The sequence below is a fragment of the Parasteatoda tepidariorum genome, chromosome 7 (assembly GCF_982258835.1).
Source record: "Parasteatoda tepidariorum strain Cologne lab strain chromosome 7, Ptep-v5.0, whole genome shotgun sequence".
Lineage (NCBI taxonomy): Eukaryota > Metazoa > Arthropoda > Arachnida > Araneae > Theridiidae > Parasteatoda > Parasteatoda tepidariorum.
In genome coordinates, this window is record NC_141761.1 from 24,115,521 (window position 1) to 24,139,205 (window position 23,685).

At 29.9% G+C, this 23,685-nt stretch overlaps 1 protein-coding gene across 2 annotated transcripts in view; it reads left to right on the forward strand.

Moving 5' to 3' along the window:
• The first annotated feature begins 1,694 nt into the window (after positions 1-1,694).
• The window catches only part of LOC107454507 (diuretic hormone receptor), an 82,734-nt gene continuing 60,743 nt past the window's right edge, over positions 1,695-23,685 (forward strand). The window contains exon 1 of one of the 2 annotated variants that reach the window (XM_087167494.1): positions 1,695-1,848. The gene's annotated coding sequence lies outside the window, so the exon portion shown is untranslated. The remainder of the gene's footprint in view (positions 1,849-23,685) is intronic. The other variant, XM_087167495.1, reaches the window with a different exon arrangement.

The following is a 23,685-nucleotide window of genomic DNA, read 5'->3' on the forward strand; positions in this document are numbered from 1 at the left end:
AATTTGATTAATTTCTTCGCAAAAGTTCTACTTGCATTATAATTTTAAATCGTTACGTAGTTCTATCAATGGAAATCATCAAGCAGTTCACTATTTCAATTTCTCAAATTACTTCAAAATGGCAAAAATCAAAATTGCAAAACTTCAAATTTTGTACTAGACGTACAAATAATAGACAATCAAGCTAAAATTTCATACACAGATTGACGTGGGGAGTCTTTTTTTAAGTAGTTGTTAAGCTATAAAAATTTTGAAGCTGTTATTTTCTTCCTGTTGCCAATTACACTTTGAATGTAACGAAATAAAGTGTTAGTTGTAAAATTTTACTTTAATGTGAGTATATTTTACACATTTTTTTGTATTTTGATAAGAAATATAATAAAATTAACCTCAAATGACTTACTTAAATTATTTCGATTTACTTTACGTTAACAAAGTTTTTATACAAAAAATATCTTTACGTATCTTAAGTTCTTAAAACACACATACACACACAAAAAAAAAACACTAGTGTTATGAGAGAAAACGGATAAAGTTCTTTCAATTCAAACTGTGAACATCAAATGAATCTAATATCAATTTGTACCACTTTAATTTTTGAATAAACCAATTTCATTGCTTAGAAAAATGCAAAGAAATTTTAAATTTTGCAAATGAAATTTAGTGTATTTGCTTAACTAAGTGGCAAAAATTTAACTTTCACTTAACCAATTTCATTGCTTAGAAAAATGTAAAGAAATTTTAAATTTTGCAAATGAAATTTAGTGTATTTGCTTAACTAAGTGGCAAAAATTTAACTTTCACTTAACCAATTTCATTGCTTAGAAAAATGTAAAGAAATTTTAAATTTTGCAAATGAAATTTAGTGTATTTGCTTAACTAAGTGGCATTTTTATAGATAAAAAACTCATACAAAATTTTCTTTGAAATTTTCAATTTTATTAGAATATTCATATATTTTTTATAATGAAAGAAAAATACTTCCGACAACCCTATAAGCTTATGTTTTACAGAAAAAGTTTTATTACGTCATATAAAGAGGCGTGTGACTATAAGATTAAATGAAAAAGATTTTAATTAAAATGTAAAGGGTTTTAATGAATAGTAAATTATTATAGAAGTAAATAACACTAAAATTTATATTGAAAAATATGTATAACAATAATTTTTACTTAAGCTAATAGAAGTAGATTTTTTTAGCACAAATCATGAAAATCCCAGTTGTACTAGTCACGAATAATAAGGTTCATAGTTACATGATTCTCTCCTAAGAAGTTTGCACTCCTTAGTTTCCTAAAACAAATTCATTTCATTAATATCTTAGACACGTTTTTCGTTTTAAATTTAAAAAAAAAATAATTTAAATTGACTCGTTTTAATTTTAATAATTCTTTGAATATGTACTACTATTGTTTAAGTTTGGTGTAGTACGAAAATTCTGTGATCTATAATTCCATTTTCAAAAGGACGTTGATTATCAAAGTGTAAAAAAATATATAATTTGTTAAACTTTGTTTTGCTTTCTCATTAAAAAAAATTGTTGTCTCTCTTAGGATTACAAATTTGTAACATATTTCTTTAAAGAATCTTTTGAAAGTTTAAAGATAAATAAGCCCTTAGTTTTTCCGTATTAACTTATTCAGCAATACTTAGCTTGTGACCAGCAGATGGCGCTCAATTGAATGAATCTTGACAACTAAGGCAACTCCTCTCAACATCATCTGAGTTCATAGAACAACTTTGAATTCGGTGTTCTGAGCTCTAAAATGGGACGTTCCAGTTTTTTAGCTTTGAGTGGAACTTTCAACAACTCTAAAAAAAGTATTCCTGATAATTTCATATAAAAAGGTAAGGTCATTTAGAATTTTACTAAAACTATATAAATATTTAAACAGAAATATTTTATTTGTTAAAAATAAAATCATTTTTAAAACAAACTAGTTGTGAAATAGTTCCTATTTTTATTTAAATTTTATAAATCTGTAATAGTGTTTTGGTCATTTTTCAAAGAAAAAATTTAGTTATTTAATTTCACTCACTTTTGCTTTTAAGATAAACTGAAACATAGTGTTTTGAATAATTTAAAATTGTGATCGCATTCTTAAAGATTAGCTATTTCTAAACATTTTAAAACTTTTAGCCTTGTAAATTCTTTTAAAAAATTCGTTATTTGTAACTTTTTGGTGTAAAACAAGCTTTATTCATTTTTAAAAAGCCAGCATTTAAATCAAAAAATTTCTCCCTGGTAAATATTTTAATAAAATTAAATTTTTCTGGACTAAAACGTAAAAAATATGTTTAGAAAGAGGCTAGTTTAGCATAGTTTCCTGTTTTTCATAATTACATGTAATTTTATAAAACATAATATCGTGATGTTACATTTGATTTAAAAAAAAATTTAAATATTTTTATTCTTTTTCGGTCAAATGTTAAAGGAAATCAACGGAAGCATAATGATTTGAATAATGAGAATTCGCTTTCATTAAAAAAATAAATAAATTTGTAAAACTTTAGCCTCATCAATTATTTTCGATACAATCATTATTTGTAACTTTTTGGTTTAAAACAGTACAGAGAAAAAAATTCGATAAAGCACTGCATTGCATGGTAATGAGATTTCTAGTAACAAAAATACATAATTCTGGAACTAAATCAGAATATATGGCATTTCAACCATGCAAATGGTAAACGTTAAATGAAAATTCAGGTTTTAAGAATTAGCTTTCTTATTTCCACACACTTATTAAAAATATATATCTGAGAAGTAAACTCAACAGAAAAAAGGGTTTTTATACCAGGCTTATAGATATCATAATTCAAGTAGCCAAATTTTACCACATTTACTACCAAACAGCATGGTAATAAAGCGTTATTTCACAGTTAACTTTACCAAAATTTATTAATAATCGCTTCTGCAAAAATTACCTTGATTTTTGGTGTTCCCTTAGACCCAGAAACATAATAAATTTTACCATATTTGATAGTGTCGATTCTTTTCTCCATGCAGTTTAATTCTTTTCACACAAATTTAAATAACAAATAAAAAGGGGGTATGTAATAATAAAAAATAATTAATATTTATTAATATTAATATTATAAAATTTAAATAGCGATAATTATTTTAACTATAAATTTTTTATTAGTTTTTCAATCATGGAAATTAACTATTTTACAATTTCTCTACTTTTTTTTACCTTCTGTTTGTTTTGCGTTACGCTTTGTTTGCCACAATATCAAAAAAAAATATGCTTATTACATTCCATTAATAATAATAAAAAGCTAAGAATTTAATTATATTTCAATTTCTTATAAATATGTCTAAATTAATCTATTTCTTATATTATTTATCCTATAAATTTATTTGATCTATAAATCTATCAATTTCTTGCAAATCTATGTTATAAATTTATCATTAAATCTATCTATAAATTTTTCTCATAAATTTATTTTAAAAAGAAGAGAAATTTCTATTTCTATTTACGTTATAGTATTGTTGCAATTGTTTTTAACTCCAAAAATAATACATTTCCTAAAATGTTCGTTTTAAATTCTGATTTTAGAAATTATATTATAGTTATTTACTTACTTTTTTGCAATTAAGAGGATTACTAACTGAAACGGATATTTGATTCAAATTTGATCCATTTTTAATGAAGAGTTTAATAATCGCACTTTTTTTATTTCAATTAAAATTAGTTGGTATATCTTTTAAAGTTCATTTACAGAGAAAAAGGATAAACGCTGATAAACTAGAATCTTTGGCATGAGTGCAATCATAATATTACACATTTTAATACAATAAATAAGCTAAATAACCATTCTTCGGACTGGGTAAGTGAAAAAAGAAAATACTAAATAAGAATAAAATAATAAATAGCTCATCAGTACTAAGTGAAGAAATTTAGTACTGATGAACAAAATCACACAAAATCATGCATCATATACAGACACAATTAAAAAATCTAAAATGATTAAATTTATTTATTTAGTTATTATTATTTGTTGCCCTTTATGTTATAAAATTTAGAAAAACACTTTTTTTACATTTCATCCCATCAGAATCGAAATTGTTTTCAGCATCGCTTGGAATGACGCCATTGCTCGAGGCCAACTCGTGACAGTCAAAATTTACCCCTTCTAAATAATTTCCTGTGGTACATATCTCTTTCAAGGGGCCGTACTAATCTTGTTTCCATAATATCTTCATTGAAACTACTCAGTAATTGGTGCAGTTTCATAGTTACCAAATCTATCCCAATAATACTCTGTACCTATAATAATATATTTGCTACCGATTGCGTAACCTGCAGCGTTTGAATGTTATGCAAAATAGATTTATCAGTGATCGCAAAAAAAGCCGATATTTTAAAAATAAATATAATTAGAATTTTAAAAACAAGTTTACTTTTTTTAAAAATATTTTTAAAAAGTCGAGGAAAAAAGATCTTTTAATTCTGATTTCTTAAAATTTAATGCTCTATCATTTCTGCCGCTAAATAAGTAGTTAATTTTTTTGCTATTTAGTACACAGTTTATTTTAATTTCAATTACATATTATTGAAATTAGTTAATTACCTTTGGTATATATAATAGTTTGACGGTTTATTGCGTTATCTTAAACAAATTTATATCACTTTTTCATTAATTTTGCATAACTTGTTTTTCATTCCAATCATGGCTGATTTCAAATTGTTTAGTTTTATAGAAGCACGTTTTATAGGTACATAAACAAAAAACACTTGATTTCAGATAGTTTATTATGTTATTATGGTTAGGTATTTTGCCTCATTTAAGTATAATAACGAAGAAAATTTAATTTAGTCACATAATGAATAAAAATTAATTAAATATTAAATACTGTGCAATAAACTCATTTCATCATCAAATAGATATATTAGCTACCGAACAGCACCAATGTTATTTATAAAATATTTGAATAAAATAGAATCGTCTATACTTTAATGAAAAAGTATTAAAATAATTTCAAGCTTAAATATTCTATAGCAATTTGAGTTTCAAACTCTTTATACGTGTTTCCTTTAATAGAAATACTCATTATTCCCTTAATGTTTCAACAACATTTACTTGTACATACTTATTTTGCATATATTAATCGAAGTATTGTTATGCTTCGAAGTATTCTCCGTAGTATGCTTCGAATCGAAGTATCCCTCGTAGTATGCTTCGAATCGAAGTATTCTTCGTAGGGTGCTTCGAATCGAAGTATTCTTCGTAGTGGGCTTCGAATCGAAGTATTCTTCGTAGTATGCCTCGAATCGAAGTATTATTATGCTATAGAAAAATGCTTTTAAATTATATTTGTTTTTAGATCTACTTAATTAAAGTTTTTGCTTTCTTGACATTGTACACAGTCAGAATAAGGCGTTTAATCGAACCCTTTTCCCGTTTGAGTTGAAATAGAATATCGTTCAATCAAGTTTTAAAAAAATATGATTGAGTGTTTTTTCCGTAAACTTATTACTACAATATTCAGACTAGAGAAATAAACAATAATTTGTTTCAGTAAGCTCCTAAATTTTGTACAATATAGTTAAATCCCAAATTTTAGTTAACCTAATTCGGTTTTATGTTACAAGTTCAACGAGATTTGTGCTATAAACTGTTTCATGTACATTGTTAATGTAAAATTTATTATTTTTTTTTGAAAATTTCTATCGAATATAAAAATGTTCTCATCTTGATATATTTGATAGTTTTATTTTGTGACTTTTTTTGTTGTTCTCTTTGTATATTTTGATTATGTTGAGTTTTTATGCCATTAAACTCTTCGTAACTGTGACATTTTGTTCTAAACAGTATAAAAAAATTCGGATCAAGTTTCAATGATAAGTACTGGCGCATTCTGAATACAGCTTCTGTAAAATATATTTTACCCTAAATTTCATTTTTACTCGTAAAGTTTTATACCTTAATTTGTACAGTATAAACCATTTAATTACAGTAAGTTTGTAATAATTATTACTGCTACAATAACGAAACGAAATATTTACGGCAATATTTATTTAGTTGCAATGATTCAATGAATTTACGCAAATATTAGTGTAAAAATTGTGGTATATCAAGATTTTTTTTAAAAATTTGACAGTAAACATGAATTTTACGGTAAAATGTACTGATATCCTGACTACGGATACTCTTTACCGTACTTTTATAGTGTATCTGACGCTTTACGGTAAACATAGATTTTACGGTAAAGTGTACTGATATCCTGACTACGGATACTCTTTACCGTACTTTTATAGTGTATCTGACGTTTTACGGTAAACATAGATTTTACGGTAAAGTGTACTGATATCCTGACTACGGATACTCTTTACCGTACTTTTATAGTGTATCTGACGTTTTGCGGTAAACATAGATTTTACGGTAAAGTGTACTGATATCCTGACTACGGATACTCTTTACCGTACTTTTACAGTGTATGTGACGTAATTAAATTATCTTTCTCGCGTGAAATATTTGTTAATTTAATTACCCCCGAGACCTAGAAAGAATGTCGCGAATTAAGTTTTTATTGTGTTTAAACGAATTGAAATCGTGTGTTTACGATTTCTTAAAAGATATTTTTCTAATAATGCTGTGTAGTGCATCATTAAAAAAATATACAATAATTTAAAATTGTCTCACAACCCTAATCAATTTCAATATAATTTAATAGCTCTCAAGCACACTTTACTGTCTATATAAAATGCAAAACATGGAAAAGCACTGTTTATTGAGAGAAAATTAATGATGATATTAATTGTTTATGGTATATATGGTATAATTATGGTATAGCATCTGATTACTCTAGGGTATAAGTACATTACGAATAATTTTTAATTTTTCTCAAGTTGAGTTAAAACCAATAGAAAACACAGAAAACATAAAAACTTTTAAGAGTTATTTTTAAAAAAAATATCTTCCAAGAATAAATAAATATTCAAAAGTTAGATTTCTTTAATGAAGATTACAGTTCTTTCAAGAATTGTTAATCAGACAAATTCAATGTGCAATCATCTATCAATGAGGAACTATCAATGAAAATCTTATATTAAACAATTACTTGATACCCAAAATTTAACAGCAGTCACTGCAAATATTACTTTGAAGTATGTACCTATATTAGATAAAAATGATTTCATCAGTGCAAAAGAACTATTTTTTTTGCATATTTCATTTAAAGTCACTCAATTATAATGTTTCCAAAACAACAACCATTTTCTAGATCAGAAACATGTTTGGAACTGCATGGAAGCAAAATCAGAACCACTCACATGAGCACACTACTCCGTAAACTACATTAAACTTTCTCTACTACACTCTACATTACTTTCTCTAATACATTCTTCTACAATACACTCTACATTAAACTTTAAGTTAAGGGAGAGCAAAGCCTGAAAATAAAGAGTACATTGAAATATCTGGAAGATTTTTTTTAAAGAAGTACACTGCGAAAAGAGGTATTTTCCGTACTTCTTTCTGTTAACGAGAAACTTTTTAACATACATTTTACATAGAGGTTACTTCAAGAGAGATCATTTCTTTTCTGAGTATTTTTACAGAAAATTTTCTGAGTAGCTTAAAAGAGTTAATTTTTAATATATCTTATGATTTTCATCGCAAGAATAAATGTTGACGTAAAACGAATTAAATTTCTAAGTACATAATTGCTTTACTAATGCATACCATAGAAACCTTGAAACAAAGCTTTAAGAATATTTTTCCTTAATAATTATTTGCCAAATGAGGCACTTCTGTATCTCAATGAATAATTTTTATCAACGAAGATAGATTTTACATAGAATGTAGAATTCAAACTATGTGCCTTTTGATATTATTGTTACTTTCATTTAATTAGCTATTAAAAGAAAAAAGAAAAATAGTTTGCAATTTTAGAAATATTTCAGGTGTAACCCGTACAAAAAATTGATTACACTAGCAATGAGATTATTGATTACACTAGCTATTCATGAAATTTCGAAATGAGAAGTTAGACTGGTATCATTTTTGTTGTTATTCTTATAAAATATCAGAAATAAATTAAAATTGAGTTATAGATATATCCAATAAGTAAAGGTATTCTTATTTTTTATGAAAATTTTACAAGCAAAAATTAAAAAATAATATTAAATTTTTTAGAAATATTTCAATGACAGACATTTTTTGAGATAATAAAAATTTAGCCTCATAGAGGGAAAAAAAAATTTGCCATACTTAAGTAAAAACATTTATCACAAAGACATTTCTGGAAAAGGTAATCACAATTCTAAGAAATAAGCGAAATACACAGTATTTATACCATTCATATTGCAATTGTACTCCACTGTTGTTACAGTTTTCCGAAATTGTTGCAGTTTTCAGAAAATTCAACATTGTAGAACAATAATTCTTCCTATAATACATTTAGTAAAAAAATACTAACCTCAAAAATAATTGTAACCAAATAAATGTTTTTTCATGCCATGCGCTGAAGTATCACGTTAAAGTTACCAAAATCTTCAGAGTTATCAATCATTTTACCACTCTATTGGTGATTTTAGTGTTTGATATCCTTGCTTCGCACCAAAAGAAGGGTAATAATCTGTTTACACTTCTACTGTTTACTTAAACAAACAGTTTACTTAAATGATTGTTATTAGTTGACTGTTGATTATTTCTTATTCAAATATAATTTCTAAATTATAAGAAGGGTTAAAAAGAAAAGAATGATGGTTTCAAATTTTAACTTAAAGTGTTTTAAAGATACTAAACTCAGATATATCATTCTATGGGGATGGTTTTATCTACCTTATATGAAATGGTGATATTTATATATTTAATGTATTTTTTTTGTCGTATGCCTGTTTAGGCAGAGGGGGTGCGATTGTTCCTGTTTTTCAGTGGCGCCATCTATGGCCAGGAATTCGACTTCTGCCACACCATTCACACAACCACAACCCGTTTATAGGGCTGGTCACATTCACACACAAGGGTGAAAAGACATAGAACACACAGAGAGAGAAAGAAACATCCATGCCATGCCCGGGATTCAAACCCAGGACCTTTCTGACTCCAGGACAGTTCCCTGTCCCCTACACAGGCCGGTCGGCATTTAATGAATTTACATATTCATGTGGGTTTTTTTTTGTACAGACAAAAAAGGTTTAGAAACTTTTTTTAAAACAGATAGCGCAGTTTTACGAAAGACAGTAGGAATATACATAAATACACTGGATATCTTAGCGGTGTTTTCACTGGATATCTTAGTGGTTAAATTCAAGTAAGCCGATTGCGGTTATACGACAGAAGCGGATTCTATAATTTCACCAATGTCTTAGTTATTGGAGCAATAAATTCCTAATTTTCATTTAATAATACTTACTTTATTTTATAACCGTCGTTGAGCTGCCGACCCAATTTTGTGTTTACGACTACCAATATTTTACTCCCTGTCATTGTAATTTTGAATCGGATCATGAATACAGCGTAACTCCCAGATCAAGTATTGGGAAAAATTTACCTTTGTTGAGGACTATTTGATGGAACTAACCCTTATTTGTGGTACATGAGATGAAAACCACGAAGGCAGAACACGGTTAGAGTAACGGCATGGGGACTCTCAATGTTTTGGGTTCACGACTGTACTAACGATCAACTCCGCAGCTTTGTAATTTTCAACCCAATCCAGAAGGCAAAGGAACTCTTGGGATCGAGCGTTGGCGAAATTTGCGTTCATGTAGAATTTTTTTAATGGAACTAACATTTGCGTTACATTGAGAGGAAAACCACGAAAAACTCCCACGGTTAGCCTGAGGGCAAGGACTTTGACCCATGATCCATCTACCACTGATGATATTTCTACATCATAACCGTGATTGGTGCAAGACGGATGCGGAATTTGTGTAGACTAGCCAAACGTTGGGATTCGAATCCGGTAAACCTCATAGGAAGGCGAATGCTCTATCCACTGAGACTTCACGGCTCCCACAGAGTGATTTTTTATAACTGTCGTTGAACAGCCGACCCAATTTTATGGGTTTATGACTAGTAATGTTCAACTCCGTAGCCTTGTAATTTTGAACCCAATCCAGAGGACAAGGGAACTCCTGGATTAAGTATTGAGAGAAATTTACCTTCGCGGAGGACTTTTTGATGGAGCTAACCCGCATTTGCGCTACATGGAAAGGAGGATCACTAGGACCTCCCACGATTAACCTAACGGCAATGGAACTCTAACCCATGATCCGTGTACCACTTACGATATTTTATGGCAGCACTGTGGTCGGCGCGAACCTGGTGCGGAATTCGTATCGACCAGGCATCGCTGGGATTCGAGTCCGATACACCTCACTAAAGGCGAACTCTCTATCCCTTCAGCCATCATGGCTCCATTTAGACTTGTTTTATTCTATAATTCTCTTTGAACAGCCGATCCTAAAATCCAATCCAGAAGACAAGGGAACTCTATAAGCTGAACTTTGTAATCAAGTATGTCGAGGATCAAGTACAGAGGTTTTGCCTGTTGTTTCGAACCCGATTAACCTCATAGGCAAACGCTCTATTCTCTGAGTCATCACTGCTCATTTAAGCATGTTTGGAATTTCTTGGAATTCCTTTATTTTGAACTAAGTCAACAAAGTCGATATTGCCCTTCTGTTCATCAAAGGAACTTTTAGCATGCCGCGCTTATTTTTATGAAACAAGTAATGATAAAGACCATTAATTATCATTTAGCAAAGCTACAACTATTGAAACTCCTCATCAGAATATCACTGAAACAAAATAAAATGTTCATCGAGGAATTTCTGTTAAGTACTTCTACTTAAAATTATGTGCCAGGATCTACTATGTAATTTTACATAAATAGAATGTTTTCACGTAATGAAATAATACCATTGAAATGTGGCAAAATATAAAATTATTAAATGCGAATTTTTTATTTTTTATAACGACATTTGAATTTAAAATGAAATATTTTTTCTCGCCCTTTGGTTTCAGTCAAAATGACCACAAAGGTTGTTCTAGAAAGATTTATAGATTGCAACAAATTTGCTAATAATTATGGTTGAGGGTAACGATATTGTGGTTAAAAAGTGTTTATGAGAGTGCATATTTATAACTATTTGTTGTTATTAGTTTTTTTGTTGAAAACTTGAAAATTACTTTTTTAGGAATTTGAGTATATTGGATTCAAGCAAGAATATATATTTTAAATTGAATTATAACTCATAAGACTGAAGATTATATTAAACATTAAGTCTTTCTGCTATCTTTTCTAAAATATGTTCAAGCATAATATGGGAAAATCAAGTGTTTAATATGGTGTATAATTTCCATTGAAATATGATTAGCACCAGCACCGAAAACAGCAACTATATTAAAGTTTAGCAAGATCCAAGCTTTCTAAAAGGTGTATAATAGGTGTATAGAGCAGAACTGATGAAAAAAAAGTAGGACTTTTTTTACATGTGAAAAACTTTTAACGGTAAGTGAAAAGATTATTCGCGGAAATCTTTTACAATCTAAATTGAACTATTTATTTTAATATTTAAAAAGATTTTCTTATTGTTTATACTTGAAAGAAAACAAAGATATTGTTTCGAAATAAAAAGTGTCGAGAAGGTATAAAAACTATTATATTTGATTTGAAACATCTTTTTTTTTTGTTATTAATTCATGTTTCTGTGCGTAAAAAAATTGGAGATAGGGAAGCCAATTGCATTCTGAAATCTAAATTCTTTTAAGAGCACTTAAGACTACTTTGCAAAAAAAAATATTTCCTTAAATATTAAATTCCTTTTTTGAACTCATGCGATGCGTACACAAAAATACAGTTCCTTTCACCAGGTATTGAAAAATGTAAGATTTAAGTTCGAAATCTTTTGTCCCTACGTATGTCGAACTTTTCCTCATGAATATAAGAAACATTACATTTATGTAAGATACGTGTGTTCAGAATGAATGGAATAATATTTTGAGATGACATCCGTATGCATTTATTTTTCATGACGCAAAGAATGAAAAGAGAGCTAGCTATTATTTAATTTTGACACATTAAAAATATCTATAAAAGTAAAAGCTAAAACATTCTTTCAATTTAGAAAATACGGCTTTATTCTTTTTTCGCATTAAAATAAGCGTTTCATGTTTTGCGTTTCAGAAAATGCTTTGAGACTATAGTAATAATAAACTATAAAGCTATTTTCTTTATACTTAATTTAAGCTAATATTGTGTCGAGTTAGTTTTACTACAGTTTGTAGTTGTATATAGTAGTGGTGTACAGTTTATATACAGTATTGATAATTTTCATTTCACATGCACCTAAACATTTTAAATTATTAACATTAGTTCCTCAACATTTAGGATATGAGGGAAGAATTAAATAATGTCAAAAAGAACAAATAGTGTAGTTAATAAAAATAAACGATTTATTCGAAAGCATACGAAGGGCAATCAGCAAAAAATTAAACAGTATCTTGTGCAATGCGCAAAAAAGAAGAAAAAAAACGGAGACACTCTGCATAAACTTTAATCTAATGATTGCGAACCGGGGACTCAATCTAGGGTTGATCTCAAATATGCTAATTAATTAGTAGATATTTTAAGTTAATAAATTAGACATAAAGGCATACTTTCACTGAATAAATGTATCTTTCTTTCAACAGATTTGGATTCCTGATTTTCAAAATATATGGGGGAGAGGGAGTAGTCGCAGACGCTGTCTGGAAAATATGGTCCCAATGGTTCAGTCAAGAGAGCGGTCGAAAGTTCGGACCCTTTAATGATAATTTCACTTTTTGCATATTTCACCATGCATCGAGAGCTTTTTGAGTGATTTTAAAAACTTTGCCAACTATTATAAAATGCGTTTATTCAAAGATGATTTCTTGCAAAAAAATATTTTCAACTAATTATTTGTTATTTCTTAGAATTTATTTAATAATGGTCAAAAAATTTGAATTGTAAGTTTGATTTGAAAGATAATTTCTTGCAAAAAATATTTTTAACTAATTATTTATTATTTTTTATTATTTTATTTAATAATGGTCCAAAAAATTTGAATTGTAAGCTTGATTTGAGTTGGAAAATTCAGTATTTTGTGCTCAATTAAAAAAAGAAAAAAACATTTCGTGACTTATACGTAATTTAACTTACAATAAAAGTCGTATTTTAATCTGGAGTCTTCTTTGCATAGCAAAACTGATTTCTCCATGTTATTAGATAGAGAAGTAGCGTACAGGGGAGAAACATTCTCGCAATTTTGCCCTACTACTAAGCCGCTAGGTGGTTAAATTAAAGTTAATACTATAATATGGACAATCATCTAAAGACAAATAGAAATTTGAAGAGTCACTTGCACAATGCTTTTGATGCTGATAGGATTTCACTGAGGAAGCAAATACACTTAAAAAAAAGAACACTGAACTTTGTGAACACTGAGAAAAGTAAAAAAAGAATGCTCAAAACTGTTGGAATATAGTAAAATTTACGGAGTTTCTGGATTGATGGAATTACTAAAAAGAAAGGTAATTCTTGCCGAAGTTCTTTGGTAGTGATTTCAGTAAAATTAACATTAAGATATTGTTTTATAATTTCATGCAAAATACTTTTTAAATAATTATTTACAACTTTTTATTATTTTATTTAGTAATAGTCGAAAAGTTTTTGAATTGTAAATTTGCACAAGGTTTGAAATTGAGCTCGTTTAAAAAAAAAAAAAAAGAAAGGAAAAGGCATTTTATGGCTTATTTTTCGAGAAAATAAGTTACGGCACTTCAGTTAGCCATGGTTATTGTAATATGAGTGTGCACACTGGAGGTTTCTTTTTTTTCCATTTCTCTTTCAATGCAAGTAATTCTCTGTTTTTCTCTTTGCGTTTGATTGCAATTCAGCAAATTATAGAAATTTTATGCCACACGTTCGAATTACATAGTAAAAACAGTCGTAATTTAAATGAAACAATTTTTACAATGTAATCTAAGAGATAAATTGTACATGGTTTCATTTAATCATGAAAGTGTTTTTATTCAGTGTTTCAGTGCTTTTCTTCTAAATCTGTTAAACTTTTTCCTCCATTTTTCCCAATGAGAAATAAAAATAACGAATTCGAAAAATCACGTAAGAAATTGATTTGATTCTTTTAAATTTAGCTGCAGTTTGAATTTTTCTTGAATTCAGGTCAAACCGGCATTCTTTTACCTTTAATTGCAAAACAGTAAGGATTAAAATATATGTTGGTCTTTACTTGACTTTTTGTTTACTACATAAATTGTGGTTTCTTGTTTGAATAAAAAGTAAACAAATTTCAAAAATCAGATGTCAAGAATATTAAAACAAACTTATTATTCAGTTTCATTAAACTATTTTCTTTTAACCGTGTTTAAACAAAGAGAACGGAGAATGAATGTGAAGTTTACCGAAAAATAAAGCAAATTCTTCATTGTTTTTGGTCTCTTATAGTATTCTCGTAAAGTATATAGTAAGTGTATTTGTGTTGACACACTCATAATGCTAGCTCATTTTCAAGTGCAAAAATAACTGCTTGAAGCATAAGTCTTTTATCTTTAGAGATAATTGATAAAAAATTGTCTTCTCCTTATGCATTTTTATAATTAAACTATATTGATGTAAATCTTATTATAATTAAATTAATGATTGATTTGTTATTTATTTCCATGGGAATAATTAGAATAGAAAACTTGTTTCAAGAGATTTTTCTAAGAAATTACAGTATGCATATTTATTAAACACCCATATTACACTGAAATATTATTAATTTATTGCTGAAAACGCCTCAAAAGTGACATCTCTTACTAAAGTCAAACCATTGACAACTTAGAAAAGAGCTAATTCCTGAATTATTCTACCTCAGTTTCTTTGTTTATCGAGTAAATTGCGGTTCCTTATTAAAATAAGAAGTCAACCAATCTTCAAAAATGTATGTCAAGATTATTATCAGGAGAACTATATGTTATTCAGTTTGCTAAAGTCTTTCTCTTTTAACCGCGTCATTATTCTGTTGAACAAAGAGAATGAAGGCAACTTTTCGCTAAAAATAAAGCAAATCCTTCATTGTATTTGTCACCATATTGTATCGATATCTTAATTGTGTAAGTTTGGAATCATTCATGCTGGCTAATAAATGATTAAAGCAGTTATTTTCATAATGGAAATAACTTCTTAAATCATTAATTCACTTTCTGAATAAATAAATGAGAGGTAATACAATATATTTGTAATATTAAATGTTAAAGTAATGTAAGATGAAAAAAAAGATATCTTACCATGAAAAAAAGTTAAAAGTAAAATAAATACCGATAACTTCTTTACAAAAAAAATCTATAATAGGGAAAACTATTTAACACTTTAGATTTGATATTTGAAAAAGGTATGGAAAAAACTCTTTGGACTTTTTTAATCAAATGTCAACGAAATTAAATGTTAATGAAAGGTTTGAAGTAAATTGCTCGAAAATAAAAAATGATTGAAAGAGAAAAAATAAAAAACTTGAGTTTTCTTTTAAAAAAATTCTATAGTGGGATAAACTGGTAATTTTTGTATGCTTGGAAGAGGTTCGACATTTTTTTTGGCAAATTTGAACAATGATATAAAAAGGTATAGCAAAAACAAACGTAAAACTTTTTTAAAGACAGTGACACGTTGGATCGTTCTGTTATCTTCCAATGTAAGAAAAACTGGTTAATAGGTATTTTAAAGTTAATAAATTGCAGAAAACCTTAACAGTTTTATTAATTTATTATCTTTTGTTATTGTTCAAGTATGAAATTAATTCTTCTTACAATCTTATTTCTTAAGTAATACCATTTTATAATGACGTAATAATTTTAATTTCATAACTAGAATGATATTACGTAACTTCAACAAAGTTTCGATAAATTAATTCAGATTGCAAACACCCATGACAAGCATTTTTCTCCCGAGTTTTTCATAAATAACCACTTTGTGTAGACTTTAAAATTATGATTATTACTATTATGAAATACTAGCTGAATACTCGTTCTTCTTAAAATAAATCAATATATTAGTACCTACACAATTAATAAAGTTAAACAGATTACACTATTTATTTATTTTATTTAGTCCCTCCTGATGGTTTTATGTTATTAAGCAAAACACGTTTTTAGTAGTTCATCCCATCACAAATATTCAGTATCATTTGTTCTATACCCATATTAAGTACGCTTCATGTATTCATCATCAACTGTATTCAATATCATTTGGCATGACTCAGTATCATTCGACGTCAGTTGATGGTAGTCAATATTTACCACAATCAAGTACCACAATCAAGTAAGTTTTCTGGTACTTATTCCCTTAAAGGAGCCATAAAAATACCTCTTTCCACAGTATCGAAATGAAAACTTCCAAGTATTGATGCAGTTTTAATTGATGCCGAATATACTTACATAATACTATATTAGTACATTTGGTATGTATTAAAACTGGACCAATTACCAGCAGAACCTATTACTAAAATTTTTTAAGTGTCACTGACGTCAATAATAGTATGGTGATTTTTCACAATCACAAATTAACTCATTGTCTTCAGCACAAATTAACTCATTTTCTTCATTATCTTTGCACTAAGAGTGCTTAGCTTGTTTGTTTTTTTCAATTAGTTCAGATTACCAATATTTATTTCGCATAGAAAAGGTTTATAATAATTTGGCCATTTCTTACTCTTCTTCTTTTATAAGTTAGATTTATAAAGAAAATTAATGGAGAAATAGAGTTAGTATTAATTTTGCTTTAAACTTAACTTTTTTTTCTCCATGTAATTAGTACTTATTACCAAAATTAACTAAGTATCATTGGCATCAATAACTGAATGGCAATTTTCTACGCTTCTCCTAAATAAATTACTAAAGTTTCTCAATTAATTTTGCGTTTTTGTACGTAGCCTTCTTTTAACCTAATATGTACTTATATGGAGAATATTTATTTCGGCATTATGCAAATGGCACAGTAAAACAATAAATTTCATGAAAATTATTATGCAGTTTTTCTCACAGAAAATTCTATTTTATCTTGATTTTTTTTCCTAAATTTTAAGTATATTGGTACACTGGTACATTTTATTTGCATCGCTGTAGAATGGGATTACAGAGCTGCGGAATGGGCTATTGGTGACGAACTGGGAAACATCCCCGAGGATGATCTAGAGACAACCTACATATGTCACATCCCGTTTTACAGAGAGGACTCCATACATCTATCCACAGATCGTAATTTCGAACCGGAGCACGACCAATCTCCTGTCCAATACCCTCAGAGGTATTCATTTGTTACGGAAACTTAGAGGACATTGTGATCCCGGCAGTTTTAGTGTGCTCCAATCATTATTTTGTAACGCAGGTAGTCTTTGGTTTGGGGTGATCGAACTCAGGAGCTCTCGAACATGGGCCCAACACCCAACCAGCCACGCTACCCTGATTCATTTTTAAATATCTGTGTCGATAAAACTAAAGGTAGGACACAACAATTAAAATCAATATAAATATCTAATTGTTATAGTATTTTCAATTTTATGATGCAGATAAATGATTTTATACGTATAAAAAACGGATATTTTTAATACTATTGTTAAAAAATATTTACTCTAGCTGTTAAATTTCAAATCAGCTGTGTTTATTATAATATGCTCAAAATATATGTTTGGGTTAGAAAAAGGAGTTGAATTTATTCAGTTTTGTCTTAAAAAATATAAAACAACTTATAATTACCTACTTACGTACGAAAACTCTATGAAGTTAGACAATCAATTTGGAGGATAAAAGTATTTCTCCTGTAATAACCATTTTTATCGTAGCAAATAATTCATACTTTTCTCTATAGGCAAAATGTTGTTACCATCCAGTAATAAAAAAAGTTGGTTTTTGCTTTAGCATTCAACTAACATATCTATAAATTGTGATTAAAAATTTAAATTTCACGAGCAAAGTAATTTTAAAATATCGTAAGCGCAATTAAAATATATTTTATGAAATGAAAAATATTTATAAAAAAAAGTTATCTGTTTAATTTTATTTGTGCTATTGTTTCTGGTTTGAAATGAGAAAAAAAAACATGTTTGTACAAAATTCGTAAAATTTAAAAGCAAAACTACTTTTATGTTGCAATTTTAAAACTCCTGTTTTGATAAATATATTGTAAGCAAGGGAAAATCGTGGAACTCTATTTATTTTATATTTACGTGCTATCACGTACTCATATTTTTCTTCCAGTCAAGATTCCGTGATTTCTATTCTAGAATAATAAAAAGAGAGAAAAAGCTTGAATTAAAAGGATTTATGGGGGTACTACAATGATGGTCGATTAAACAGAAAGATCAACTTTTTTACATCACGACTTTATCAAAAATGAACACATGTGTACAAATTATGAACAATGAAAATTTGTGAAAGTAAAGATTAAAAAGTGAAACAAACGTAGCATATACACTAAGCCTATTTATAAAGCAAAGGAATGAGAACAATAAAGGATAATACGTGTAGCACAGTCTTAATTATAAAACTGCCGCGTATGCGATCTAGAGCATATTGAAAAGACTTCTTACAGAATCGGGATAATATAAGGTTGGTTTGATGGTTAAAAAAGTGCATGCTTCTTCTGCACTGCTACATATTTTAGATATGCTTAGAATAAAAAATCTAAAATAGATTTCACCACTCAACCATTCACTCCAGTGTGCTTGTAGGAGGTGGTTGACAGACTTCAAGATGTCAGCCGAGCCTGTATCACGCTTGCTCTCTAGAATTCAAATCAGGGGAAAACACTGGTAATTCCAAACGAGTGATATTCTCTGATTAAAGGCACTGCTTTCTGATGCTGGAACGGTGAGGACGGGAGTTGTCATCAATAAACACATATTACGCTCCCATGACTACACTAAACATTAACAGAATAATGTCCCGATAAATTTGTCCTGCCATAGTCTTAACTAAATTTGTTCTAGAACACAAAATAGTGTGTTGCGGATTATGACCTAGCTTTTGCATTATCAAAGGTAGATATAATATAATTTTGCTCAAATATCCGAAATGACCCATTTTTGGCCGATTGCGCAGCTGAAATAAGTCAAACTGTATAAAGCAAAGTAATGGACATTTATTAGCATCTGCAATATAGAGCTCTTAATTTGTGGATCATGATTTAGCTTATGTATAACCAATGTATCAGTTAAATTTCAGTGAAGACATTACAATTCCATACAGAAACCAGTAATAATCAATTTAAACCCAGTTGTATGACCGAAATAAAACAAACTCTATGAAGCAAAAGTATTTAAATTTATTTTTGTCTATTAGACATTGAAGCACTATATATAAAAAAATGCATCAATTGTCGATATTAGTTATTTTTGAGAAGGAATTTGGCCAGAACTTAAATCCAATCAGAGGTACCTCCGATAAATTTAATTTACTTTACCAATCACGTTTATTTCATTATCCAAGTGTTAGGGACCTGCATCGGTCCAGATTGATCCAAGACAGACCATTCTTCATCGAAAGTTGACTTTCCATTATCACGGTACTTCAATCTTTTTTCTTGTGCACCTGTCGATACCAGAGACTTGACTAAGGAATCAGTAGTGACTTCTGGTGGGCGTCAAGAAAAGCCTCATGGTCACAGATATGAGATTGGTCACTCGGTATTCAAACCCACTATCAAAACTCTTGTAACACAAAAAAAAACCCATCAAAATCATTAAAGAATAATGTGTAAAAATTCATCTGACTAGAAAATTCAAATTTACCTCCGATAAGTTTAATCCCCGATAGTAATTAAGTCATTTTATTATTCAAGTCTCCTTGACCTGCCTCAACTCAGATTAGTCCAAGTCAGACCATTCTAGATTGAACACGGCCTTTCATTTTCAAGGTACTTCACCAAGCCGGTTTTTGAATGCGGAATGGGAACTTGTAAAGAGAGCTAAAAAGAACACACAGGTCACCCAACGGGAGGACATCTTAACAAAATTATCGGTGAAGTTCTCTGGTGAGCATCAAGATCACAAATGGAAGATTGATCAGAGTGTTCAGTCAACTAACAACCGCATTTAATCGGTACTCGAGCATACTATCAAGACTCTTATTACAGAAAAAAACAATATCACTCTTCACCCTTTTGAGAAGAAAAAAAAAATCAAAAATTATTTTTTTTAAACTTTTAAATTGAAAGAGGGATGAAATTCCAAAGCCAGTTCGAGATTCCGATACGAACGCAAGTCCAAACCTCCACGTTGCGACAGGTCCTGTAGACCCAAATAGTCTCTGGCAAAACATCAAAACACCGAGAAATAGTCCACAGAAACCAGAACATCAAACAATAAACAAAAACATCAAACAATAGGAGCTCCGCAGGGGTCCTGTGGTGGACCCATATCAATGAATATATCTTCGGAAAGCTCCTTAAACTACAATTGGAACAACATCATCTCTCTGCTAAAACATCCAAATGGTGCCACAATAGTTTTGAGGACTTTTGCCGATGACTTTTTCTTTGTAGCTTCCACTGTATCAGATCTAGGCATCCAGTCCACAAAAGCTGTAAATGATTTTAACATGGGCAACAGACAATAATCTAAATCTTTCAACTGATGAAACTGATTTACTACTAAAATACAAACTCGTGAATGGCCCATCTGTACACCTGAATGGGCAAAAAAGCAAAATATCTAAAGTGGTCAAGATGAGAACCTCAATCTTGATGAGAACCTCAACTGGACTGACTATCTAAACATCCAGGCAGACAAAGCTGCCAGACAATTTCAGGCCATACAAATAATAGATGGAGGAAAACGAGGAATAAATAAATCCCAAAGTCGAATAATTTACAAAACCAGAACAGAAAGAATGACCGCACATGCACATCCTGGTGTTCAAAAAACACACCAGAAACAAACTAGATATTATTCAGAGAACATTTCTGCTGAATACCTCTTGTGCCGATTGTAAATTCTCCACAAATGCCCTTCAGGTTATTCTGGAAATACCTTCACCACACATCAACCTTCAGCAGGAGGCAATTAGAATCAACTTCATCAGAAATGAAAATTCCTCTTCAACAGTAGATGGCACCTGTTTTCACTCCCCACAAATTGAAAAAAAATCAAATTCAATGACGTTCACCCTGAGAATTTCAACTTATAGTAAAATAATTGTCTATTCATTAAGCAAGTCCGATTAATACGAAAAATAAATGTATTTACAGATGGATCTAAGAAGTGTAATGGAACGGGAGCTGCAGTTGTACAATGGCATAATCACATCGACCACACTTAATTCCTACTTAACTTAACTTAATTCGTACTTAAACTTAATTCCTACTGCACAGTATTCTAGAAGGAAGCAATAGCATTAAAGGAGGCCATCACTCAAGCCATGAAACAATTCACAAGCCAAACTGCAATCTGGTCAGGTAGCCTTTAAACAATAATAGCACTTAAGAATTATGCTACCGCTCACCAGATTATACAGGACATCCAAATTTTACTTAATAATACTTGTGGCCTCCAAATCTCATGGATTAAAGCACAAAATAACAACGATGGAAAAGAATAAGCAGGTAACTGGGCTTAAGAGGCAATTGATAAGGGTCCATTTTTCAACATCAAAACTCCATATTCATTCATTAAGCTGAAAGCTAAAACATAAATTAAAAAGGATTGGCAAATGGCATCATCACAAACCGAAATTGGGAATATTAATGAAAGAAATTTCACCAGATGTCTCATTCAAACCAATACAATAGAATAGGCAGCTAATCCTCTTCTTTATAGAGCATGGTCCCTTTAAAGCGTATCTAAAACACTTCAGCCTGGCTACTGGCAGCACATGCACCTATGGAGGAGTAGGCACAGTGTGTAACTATGCAATACAATATTCACTTACCATATCCCACCACTTTAAGCAAACTAAAGCTAGAATTCTTCATAGCCTGGAAAAGATCGATCTATAAGAATCCTAAGATGAAGCAGAAGGCAACCAACCTGGTTAATTTTCTAGAGGAATACGAGGAAATCCTGAAATAATTTTCATGAAAAAATGACAAAATCATGTGAGCTCCAACCACTTCTAAACTTGATCAATTAGCCCTCGACACTTTCTAAACAAAATGCCCGTAATAATAGAAAAATCTTTCTTTTTCTCAATTTTGCACTCCCCCCCCCGCTATTACCTGTCTTGTTTTCTAACCTTAGACATAAACCGATAAATGCTCTTTTAAGGTCATAGGCGCCGGGTTAAATGCTGTGTATGCGTAAATTTTTCAAGGAGAATTTGCTAAAATTGCTGCAATTTTCTCCGTTCAGTTAAGTTCAATTTTTATAATAGTGCCGCAATGGCTCAGGGGACAAAGCGTTCGTCCTCCAATGAGGTGAACTGGGTTCGAATCCCACGATGGCTGGTCGATACGAATCCGCATCCGGCTTGCACCGACCACAGTGATGACATGAAATATCATCAATGGTAGACGGATCATGGGTTAAAGGCCCTTTGTCGTCAGGCTAACCGTGGGTGTTTCTCGTGGTTTTCCTCCCCATGTAACGCAATGAAGGGTTAGTTCCATCAAAAAGTCTTCCACGAAGGCAAATTTCTCCCAATACTTGATCCAGGAGTTCCCTTGTCTTCTGGATTGGGTTCAAAATTACAAGGTTACGGAGTTGAATATTAGTAGTCGTAAACCCAAAAATTAGGTCAGCTGTTCAACGACGGTTATAAAATAAACTAAAATTTTTATACGATAGTCTGATTGGTAAGGCGTTAGACTCGCGTCCGTGAGAACGGGAGTTTGAATCCAGCCTGCCGAAGAATCATCGTGTATTAAATGGTGACTGGTGGAAGATAAATCTGTCGGGGTCACAAAGTCCTCCAAGTTCATATAACAAATCAATACCTCTGGGTGGACTGATCCAGGAGTTCCCTTGTCTTCTGAATTGTGTACAAAATTACAAGGCTACGGAGTTGAGTATTGGTAGTCGTAAACTCAAGTTTCGGTAGGCTGTTCAACGACGGTTACAAATTACAGAATTTTTATACTAAGAAAGAAAAGAAATATTTGTATTTTTATCAATGATTTAACTAGTTTAAAATTTTATATTAAGTATAATTTCGAATGGATCAATCGTGGCAGCGAGCAAAGCGGTTTGCAAATCAAATCTTATAATTTAGCATAGCAATTAAGGGTTGGCGAGTGTTAGATTGGAGGGGGTAGAGCACAGTAATAATCATGATTTGACATAGAAAATAAGGCATTTTCTCGTTGTTTGAAGGAATTTGACGGCAAAAAAATATTTTGATTGTCTATTTGAAAATCCTGAGTTTAAAAATGCTCTAGATACACTATTAACAACAACCTATTACCGTAAATTCATGGAACTTTACAGCTTAGTTTGAAATGCGGGCCTTGTCCGTAAACTTATACGGTAAATTGACATTAAATAACATATTTTTTTTTGACAGAGCAACCCTGAGCAGTGGAAAAATTGCGCATTTATAAAAATTGACTGTCTTAACATATGTTCATATAATATTTAGAATAAAACTATTTTTAAACCCCAAATAAAATACTATTATTAATTAATCAATTAATTTATCTCATGTCAAAATGAGGGATAGCTAGAACAGAGTTAAATATAATTTAAACTGACGTAAATTTATATAACTCATTGATAATTATTT